At 42.8% G+C, this 9,677-nt stretch overlaps 1 long non-coding RNA gene across 2 annotated transcripts; it reads right to left on the bottom strand.

The window, feature by feature from the left end:
* Nucleotides 1–2,221: 2,221 nt before the first annotated feature.
* On the bottom strand, nucleotides 2,222–8,986 carry LOC115296803. Of its 2 annotated transcripts, XR_003911062.1 has the most exons (7): nucleotides 8,895–8,986; nucleotides 6,752–6,833; nucleotides 5,624–5,798; nucleotides 4,834–4,921; nucleotides 4,396–4,588; nucleotides 2,938–3,189; nucleotides 2,222–2,712 (listed from the first exon to the last, which is right to left on the bottom strand). It is a non-coding gene; the product is annotated as an uncharacterized LOC115296803 (long non-coding RNA). The 2 variants fall into 2 exon arrangements; XR_003911063.1 differs by lacking the exon at nucleotides 6,752–6,833.
* Between the last annotated feature and the right edge of the window lie 691 nt (nucleotides 8,987–9,677).

Here is a 9,677-nt window from a genome sequence, read left to right as displayed (position 1 = left end):
GACGCGGGGCTCGAACCCACGACCGTGAGATCTGACCTGAGCCGAAGCCGGAAGCTTAACCGACTGAGCCACCCAGGCACCCCATGACTTAATAGTTTTAACTTTCAGCCCCTGGGCCAGTTTGGGCAAAGCAAGTCCCCAATAAGCATTTGTTGAATAAATGGACAATCTAGGTAGGAGTGATTTTTCCATGTAGAAGCTACAGACTTCCATTATTCTTGTTAAATGGCTGCACAGTACTCTACGATATGATGCAATCTATTTATTTCCCCACTGAAGAACATTCTGGAAAGTGTATTTCTGTAGGTTAAATACCAAGAACAACTGCTGAGCCAAAGTACATAGACTTTTTGATAGATATCGTCAAACTGTCCTCCAGTAAGGATATACTAATTTATACTCAGCAAAAATAAATGATATGAAAGCAAATGTTGACCGAGAGTTTACTGTGCTCAAGGCAACTTTCCAAATATTCTGCATGGTTGCTTAAGGTCATTCCTTAAAACAGCCCTTTAAGATAGGTATCTTTCGTCTTCACTTCACATTTTACTTAAGAATGGAAGCACAGAGAAGTCAAACAACTTGACCAAAGCCACGGATTAGTGACCTGGACTCCAGGGTGCCTCACGTGTCTTCCCACATCCTCAGTAATAATAGGGGATTATGCACTCTGTCCATCTCTTATGAGATAATGTGGTTGAACATACTGGCTAAGCTCAAAAGTGGATGTAGAGAATAAAAGATCAGAGCAACTTGATTCCATGTGGCTACTTCTCCAGTAGACCCAATGTTTACTATTTTTGTGACTAAATGAAAAGTTCTAATGTCCTTACTGACAATGTGAGAGCATCGGCGAGGGATGGGAACCGCAGACAGCAGAATCCACACCAGTTTATTTCAAATGAAATGGATTTATCATTTGCTATCCAGGCTTGCAGAATTTCTCAGAAGGCCAGAACCACATTTGGTGGCCACACAGCCAGGAATGATGCTGCGAGGAGGCATACCCAGCCCAGGTGCCTGCCCGAGGCCAGGAGAGCTCTTTTCTGCTGCAGAGAGCAAGGAGCATCACACGCTTGTGTCGGTGACTCCTGAAAAAATCAGTCTCCATTGCAGGGCCCTAGCTCCCCGTGAGCTGCCAGCTCATCTTGTCCATTTCACATTCCACATTCCACTCCTACTTGCAAAAAAGGCTGCAAATGGCTTGTTAGCTTGCTAGCCTCGGAGATATAATTCAGAAGGGTTTGGAGTCCTACACAAATGGCAGATCTGGCTACAAGCACACACACTTTTTCTCCCTAAGCATTCAGTAAAGTTTTGCCCTCTGTGAATAAGGGGCGGGGGGAGGTGACCTACAAACATCTTAATTTTCCTGAAGTTTCCCTCTTGCATTTTGTCCTAAACACAAGGGCAGGGCTGGCTATCTGTGAGAACTAGTGGCTCCAGCTGGGAAGAGAACAAAGCGCTGAAGTGGATCAGTGAAGATTTAATGTTCTCAAAACAAGAACATTGGGGCACGTGGGTGGCTCAGTCGGTTAAGCATCTGACTTTGGTTCAGGTCATGATCTCGCAGTTCATGGGTTCAAGCCCCGCATCGGGTTTTGTGCTGACAGCTCAGAGCCTGGAGCCTGTTTCAGATTCTGTATCTCTCTCTTTCTCTGCCCCTCCCCCACTCATGCTCTATCCCTCTCTATCTCTCTGTCTCAAAACTATATAAAAAAAATTCAAAGCAAGATCATTGATCCCCTATTAACATAGACGCAACAGGGGTAGGTGTTAGTGGCATCAACCCCTCACCCTGCAGAACTAGCTTCTCTGCACTCCCCACCATCCCTCCTGTCTGCATGGGTACTATAGGGCCTTTCTGATTCACGCATTCTCCTTAAGAGTCTTTCACAACTACATCTCCCCCAACCAAATGGGACTGATCTAGGGATGGGCACCTGACCCAAACTAAGACAACGCATGCCATTACTGGTAGCTTTGAATTTGTGACTTCGTTTGTGGAACCCAGGGGACATGAACCTGAAGCATTGGTAGCCCTGTCTCTTGCATATGGAGGAAGAAGCCAGTCTGCCCTGAAAGAAATGAAACCAACCCAAATGAGGGAAGATGAGTTCCAGTAGGGTTTGAGCTTCTGGTTCAAGTGGTTCCTGAGACCCAACTGCATTCCTGCCTTTCACTGACTTCCCATAGCTGATCAAGTTTAAGACACCATCAGTTAAGAGATGCACCACTTTGTTAGTATGTATTTTATGTAAATACACTTGCAATTAAACCATAATGTGCTATCAAGTGTTAGACTCATCTTATTTCAGAGATATTTTTAAACATTGTAAGGCAAATTTTAGAACCAATGAAATAGTTTTTCAACTCCTCCTTGGAGTCTAAGCAAATTCAAGTTGGCTTGCTTGAGTTACAATCACAACTGATATATTATGGACTTACATAAGTGAATATAATACAAAGATAAGTTGTGACCTGGGAATAGGATAACGTGAAAAGGATGTGGAAGTATTTCTTAAGGGAAAAATTATTTCATGCAAGCGTTATAAAGAGCATAAATTACCCTGAAAGTAATTATGATCGTGAGCGTCCTTGGCATCTTCATTTCTTCCTCCAGCGTTACTGGAAGCACCGTAGTGACCCATCTTGAGGTGAAGAATGACTGACAGTAACAACACTTCCAAGCAAGTCAATTAAGATGTTTTCCTAAAATTGTTATTCATAAACACAATTTTGAATATCAGTTAATATACATGAGAATCTTCTCAAGTTAAAAGTAAGAAAGTCCTCAGAACCCAGCCTCCTAATATAATTAAATTGTTTTCTAACAACTAGTGATGGATCAGTGATTCAAACTGAAGAAAGCTTTGAAACTCCACAAATAAGCAAACTTTTCTTTAGGAACCAAATGATTTGGAAACTCAGATTTACCTTCGTCAGTGCAGGTAAGAAGGTCCTCTCTGAAGACTGCGGAAACTTGCAAACTATTAAAGACGGTTGCCCCACCGAAAAGAATTTCTGGAGCTAAAAGAGAACTCATTCTTGCAGATTCAACTGTCCCGTAGCCCACTTTTCCTTTAAATTTGGCTGGTGGTGCTGCAGCAGTGCGAACTGTGAACTTGCACAGTTTGCCAGATGGCGGTGGGAAGCCCATTAGGTATGCATCACACATCCCGATCAAAACTGAAAGAAATTATGCTCGGATTGAGGAGAGACGCTCGAGAGTAAGGCAATGATTAAAATTTTCTGTATTTTTACAGAAGATTTCACATAATCATTGTCCATAAATAAACTCATTCTTATGATCCTGCAGACCCAAATCTGGGACAACTTCCAAAGGAGCTCCTCTTGTGGTTTGGGTCAAAACGTGCACATCCCCATGATATTCATTAGAGAACGCCATAGATGCCCTTTCAAGGTTATCTAGAGAAGTCTGAGAATCAGAGTGGAAGCTAATACATTAAATGTTGTGCCTTTCAGAGGAGGTCTGTTCTTTCATAGGTACTGGAGAGAGGAATTCAGTTACAAAGGAAGCTTATTAGAATCTTTGAGAGAACAGGCTTGATGAAAATAAATGGGAAAGGCAGTATATAAATACCGCTGATAGGAAAAGTCTAAGTAGTATTTTGAAAGGAGCTGAGGGACCCAAAGTATATAAAATAACATTATCTGATTGTAAAGTTTATCATCTCTGAAACAAAATATAAGATTGTGTTTGTTGCTGAACAAAATCAGGAGATTTGTATCACAATCATACATTACCAGTTATCTGCGGAGTAGAAGACATTTACATGAGGGCTTGCTCTAATGTACTCTCGGGTGAAAAGATCTTTCTTTTTGTTGCTTAAGGAGAGACAATCACTGCAAATACATTTATGGAAGCCTGTCCCAGCTCCGCTTTGAATTCCCTTTTTGGCAAGGAGTAAACAAATACATTTTTCTAGTTCTCAGTTTCCCCATCTATAAAATAAGGCGGGGAAAGGCTTGTCTTTCCCCACCCACTGGGATGCTGTGAAGAAAAATGTCAGAAAGAGACATTTCAAAGGGGGAAAGCTCTGTCTCAGATGAAGGGAAGAAAAAAATCCTTCTGCCCTATCCCCAAATCTGAGACTGCTAGACTAAATCAGTAGACATTCACTGAGCATCTATTGTGACTCTAACAATCTTCCTAATCCAAAATCAGCCTGAGGGGAACCTGGAGGGCCATAGACAAGCAGCTGCAGTAGCAGAAGCCTGGAAAATAGTGTCGGTGCCCAAGGTGAAGGTGGCCCCCCAGCTGTGAGGGATACAGCGTGTGCAGACTCCCTCTTCTTGTGAAGCATGCAGTCTGGCGTCCAGGGGAGCCCCGGAATTGTGTGCTTTCCAAACCCGCCCCTGCATCAGAATCACCTGGAAGCTTCCTCCCAAACACCCAGACCTGCGGCCCCCCATGTCTAGTAGATTAGATCGTCTGGCATGGAGATGGTAGACTGGTAGAGGTGATTGGAAGACATCACTGGACTTCCCATTTGAACTTGATTCAAGGGTGGCTCTGCCATTATTTATGTTCAGCAAGATGTTGTTTGAACAGAGAATTCAACATCTAAAACAAAACAAAACAAAAACCCCTTTGATTTAAAAAACATTAGGTCTAATGTGTTTCCTCAGAAGCAGGAAATCATTTCCAGAGTTTCTTTCATTCATTCAACAAATATTTATTGCACGCCAGTTGTGGCCCTAGGGTCTTATAAAAGTCTACACCCATTTGGAAATGCGGGGGTGGGGAGAGGAGTTCCCACAAGGCTGCCCCCACCCCGCCCCTACTTCAGATGCCCATTGGCTCGTTACCTGTGCTTCTGACCAATCAGCTTATACACTGGAGGTTCCAGTGACTCCCTCCTCTGGTCTCATTAATTTGTTAGAGGACCTGACAAAACTCAAGGAAAACACTTTACTTACTAGGATACTGGTTTATTATAGAAGGATGTAACTCAGAAAGTGTGGGGAAAGGGCACGGAGCGCCCATGCTCTCTCCTCATATCTCCATGGGCTCCCCAACCCAGAAGCTCTTTGTGTTTTTATAGATGCTTCACTACTTCGTCATGATTGATGAAATCATTGGCCATTGGTGACCGATTAACCTCCGGTCCTTCTCCGCACCCCAAGGTCCGGGGGCGGGACTGAATAAGAGCGCTGCTCAGAAATGGGGACAAAGACCAAATACACGTTTCTTATTATAAAGCAAAGGACAAAGTCCTGGTTCTTCTGAAGCCATCATCAACATAAATGGAACATCCAGGCCCACAGGTTGTGTTTTTCTAGGTTTTATTCTTTAACTGAACCAGATGTTCTTCTCATATTTCTACACATTCTTTCTTACTCCACCCCCTTCCCGCCCCCCTTTCTTCCCTCCAGAAAGTCATTTCTATTTATTTGCAAACACATATTTTACCGTTTGCTCATCTGAAGTACATTAGGCCCTGCATATCTCTGCCATTGGTTCCGAACACCAGGCAGTGCATAAAGCAAGTACATCTGCATAACATGTGCTGGTTCCCTGGCTTTATTGCCTTCTGTTTTATATTCAATATGACAGGTCAGAAATACGTCTCAGAGCAGGATGTTTACATGTACATACCTTAGGTAGATATGGTTTGATGGGCGATGTAGACATAATCAATCAATCGACAAATATTTATGGAGACGTTCCTGAATGTATAAAACAATGTCCTCATTCCCAAGAAGCATATTGAGCTTCCTGCTAGGGGAAACTCTGAAGTTATAACAGAGACCTAACCTCTTCCCACGGTCATCTGAGAAGAGAAGGAAAGATTTTAAAGGTGAAGGGCAAATTATCTCCTCTTGTAGCCCCCAAACCCAAAATGACTGCCACGTAGTGAATAGTTACACATTAGGGTGTGTGTGTGTGTGTTGCAAGAGCAGAACTAGTGGGTCCCTAGAAGGATAAACCTTTCACTGTCCCCGGTGGATAGTTCACCAGCTTTGGGCAGGAGGAAAATGGTTAGCTCTAGATAAAAAACAATGCAAGGGAAGGTGGTCCTCTGAGCGTCCTTTTCTTCTTTTTCCTGCTCCTGCTCTGCTGGGCTTTCTCCTTAGCACTGACTCCCATCTCCCTGTTCCCAGAATACTGTTACTCAGGGCCCCACTGTGCACCCTCCCTCCTCCCCAGGGTATGAAGGTAGTATTTTTATCCGTCCCACATCCATTCATCTATGAGGTGGCTCCACATGCTCCTTGGTGGGTGGACCTTTATTCCTACTTGCTCCAGAGCATCCCTCCTAAAGCTGGCCTGCCCAAGGGAGAAGATGGCCTTCTTCGATGGTGAAGGATCAGTGTCCACGTCAGAATGCGGTCCAGGTAAGAATGCTGTCCATCTAAGGACATTATCCACATAAGGTCGTTGTCCATCTAACAAGTCTACTGGTCTCTCCAACAACACTCCAAGCTCTTATTATTGTAATTTCTCCACCAGCAAATTTAGGCTCTCTAATCCAGATTCTTTGACATGGCTGGCAAGTTTTTAGCAGATCAAGTAAATTATTCTGTGCTAACCAGCCAATGGGACGAAAGCGATGGAGAATTTAAACACTCATCTTTTGCCTCTCTCGGGTGTCTGAATTATTACAATCTCTGAAGACAATCTCCCCACCTTTGCTCTCTAACCACAAGAAAGGACTCTAAGTGAAGGAATTGTAGGTTAGGGTAGTAAGGATGGGGGATATATTAATATTGGAAGGACCTTCACCTCATTCTATTACGCGGAGGTCATTCCCAGCACAAAACTAGTTTAAGAAAAAAAAATTCAGCGACCTTCTTGCAGGCTTCTTCTGCAAGGAGAGAAAAAAATTAATATATACTTCAAGTAGCATCCATGATTATAAATTTTCTACCAGAGTTTAAGTCAAAAAGGTTCTCATACAACAATAATGTGTAACTATTTCTCTATATGTTTCCAACAAAATAAGCTCAGAATTAAAAAAAAAATTTATAATAAAATGTTGAGGGAAATAACTTCAGGGATTAAGTATTGACTATTTGCTCTTAAACCAAGGACATATTATTTTTCTTTGACCTCTTAAATCCTCATTGAGTAACAAAGTAAAAAATCCTATTATTTCAGACATTTTAGAAAAGCTTGTTTTGTTTTTGAGCAAGTTAAGATATAAACAGAAAATGTCATCCTGACCAAAAGACTAGGATCATTTTTGTGATGTTGTTAGCAAAGGCATTTACCTTTGTTATGTAGAATTTACCTGGTATATGGGTTTTCTGGGACTGCTAGATTTTTGTGGCTTAAAAACAACAGAAATTCCTTGTCTCACAATTCTGGAGCCTAGATGTCTGGGATCAAGGTACTGTTGGGATCATGATCTTTCTTAAAACAGTGGGGAAATCCTTATCTCTTCTAGCTTCTGGTAGTTTCTTGGCAATTTTTGGCATTCCTTGGCTTGCAGCTGCACCGTCCAATCTCTGCTTTATCACCAGACGACATTTTCCCCATGCCTCTGTGTTTTCATATGGCCATCTTCTTATAAGATCACCAGTCATGTTGAACTAAGGGCCCACTCTACTCATTTAGCTTGGTTAATTATATCTGCAATAGCCCTATTTCGAAGTGGAGTCACATTCTGACGTATCAGGGGTTAGAATTTTGATGCATCTTTTTTAGGGGGACACAACTTAACCCACAACATTTGGGATCTGCAGTTTTATTTGAGAATGACTTAGAAGCCAGGCATTGCTCTCTGGAGAAGCTGGCTACTCAGTGTAAACCAGTGCTCCACTTTCAGAGATGTGAGTATAGGCCACTGCATTCCCGTTTTATAGAGTGGCATGGGTTCCAGAAGGATCCTGGAATCAAGAGTGTGAACATCCAAGCCAGAAATTCATCTTTGCCATCAAGCACATATGAGACCACGCTGGACGTTATATCTCTATAATCCTCTGTGTTAGAGAGGGTAAAGAATACCTAGGTTTTTCAGAAGGCTAACAACACCAATATGTTACAGAGGGTAAAAGCACCTAGCCTAGCTGTTTATTGTAAATATGTATATTTAAAAAAATGTTTTGGTTAACATTTATTTATTATTGAGAAACAGAGAGAGACAGAGCATGAGCAGGGGAGAGGCAGAGAGAGGGGGAAGCACAGTATCCGAAGCAGGCTCCAGGCTCTGAGCCATCAGCACAGCGCCCGATCAGGGCTCGAACACCAGTGGTGAGATCATGACCTGAGCTGAAGTCGGATGCTTGACTGACTGAGCCACCCAGGCACCCCTATTCTTAAAAATTTTAAACAAGTATGTACCCATATATTACTTGTAAAATTAAAATATTTTAGTGTAAAAGCATAAGACTTTATAATCTGTAAAGTGCTCACAAATTCAGAAATTTTTACATTTGATAAATCACATCTAATATCTTAAAAATTGTAACATTCCTTCCAAAGTGCCTACCTTTCCTCTTAGATTCCGCTTGTGCAAATAAGTGGCATTACAGGTGATTGTCCATTGCACTGCCGCGGATCCACATTCTACCTCTTCCTTTTCTTCCTCTTGCCTTCCACCTTCTGCATTTGCTCTTCTTTTATGCTTCCTGTTTGTTTCTCACAGAGCTTCTTCTCCACCCAAGGGCACTCCAAAGAGCACCAGGATGCTCCAATCCACCCGCCCACCCCGACATTGGGTTCTATGGACCACACAAGAACACGGACCATCCCAGAGCAGGACTAGTGAGTCTAGCTAGAGGGACAAACTTTCACTTTTCCTCATGGCTGCCCCTCCAGTTTGGGGCAGGATGAAAGTAAGGTCAGCTCTAGGCAATAGTAAAGGAAGGGAAAGAAGCCCTATGAGTTTCCAAGTATTAAAAGCAAAGACTTAAAAAAGACTTACTGGACAGGCCTGAGTCACATTCCCACCCCTGGAGCGGGGGTAAAAGGGCTCAGCTTCAACTGAATCACAGGGTTCCTGGCAGCGAGCGAAGGCAGCAGATGCTTTCTGTGTATCTATCCGTGGGTGTCACACACATATAAACCGACAGAGGTCTATTTACCCAACAAACATTTACTAGGCAAGTACAGTGTGCTAAGTTCTGAGCGGCGAGGTTAACTGAAGAAAAAAATATCTGCTCTGAAGATGCCCACAGTTCAGTGGAGGAGAAAAAAAGAACAATAAGAAATCAGTAGATTACCATTTTAAGTCACAGGCTGTGGAAAAAAGGAGACATGCATCTGCCTTGGTAGCCCGGTCTAGTCCACTGGGATATCTCACTTAGATCAGAGGTTGGCCAACTTTGTCTCTGAAGGGCCAGATAAATATGTTCAGCTTCGTGGGTTCAGCTGTGTTGTAATTATTCAACTCTGCCCTTGCAGCCCGAAAGCGGCCATAGACGCTATATAAACACACGGGCTTGCCTAGGCTCTAATAAAACTTTATTAACGAAAACCAAACTTTGAATTTGATTTACTTTTTCCTGCGTCGTGGGGCATATTCTTCTTTTGGTTTTTCTTCGACCAATCAAAAATGTAAAAAAGGATAAAAGTCATTCTTAGGTTGCATGGGGTATAAAAACAGACCACAGGAGAGATTTGACCTGGGGCATGGTCCGCTGACCTAGATTATTGCCATAGTCCTGGCCCCTCTGATACATTCCACACACTGCGGCCAGAGGAGCCC

The sequence above is a fragment of the Suricata suricatta genome, chromosome 7 (assembly GCF_006229205.1).
Source record: "Suricata suricatta isolate VVHF042 chromosome 7, meerkat_22Aug2017_6uvM2_HiC, whole genome shotgun sequence".
NCBI classification, from domain to species: Eukaryota; Metazoa; Chordata; class Mammalia; order Carnivora; family Herpestidae; genus Suricata; species Suricata suricatta.
Note: the sequence above shows the minus strand (reverse complement) of the source record. Positions and strands in the feature narration are given on the sequence as shown.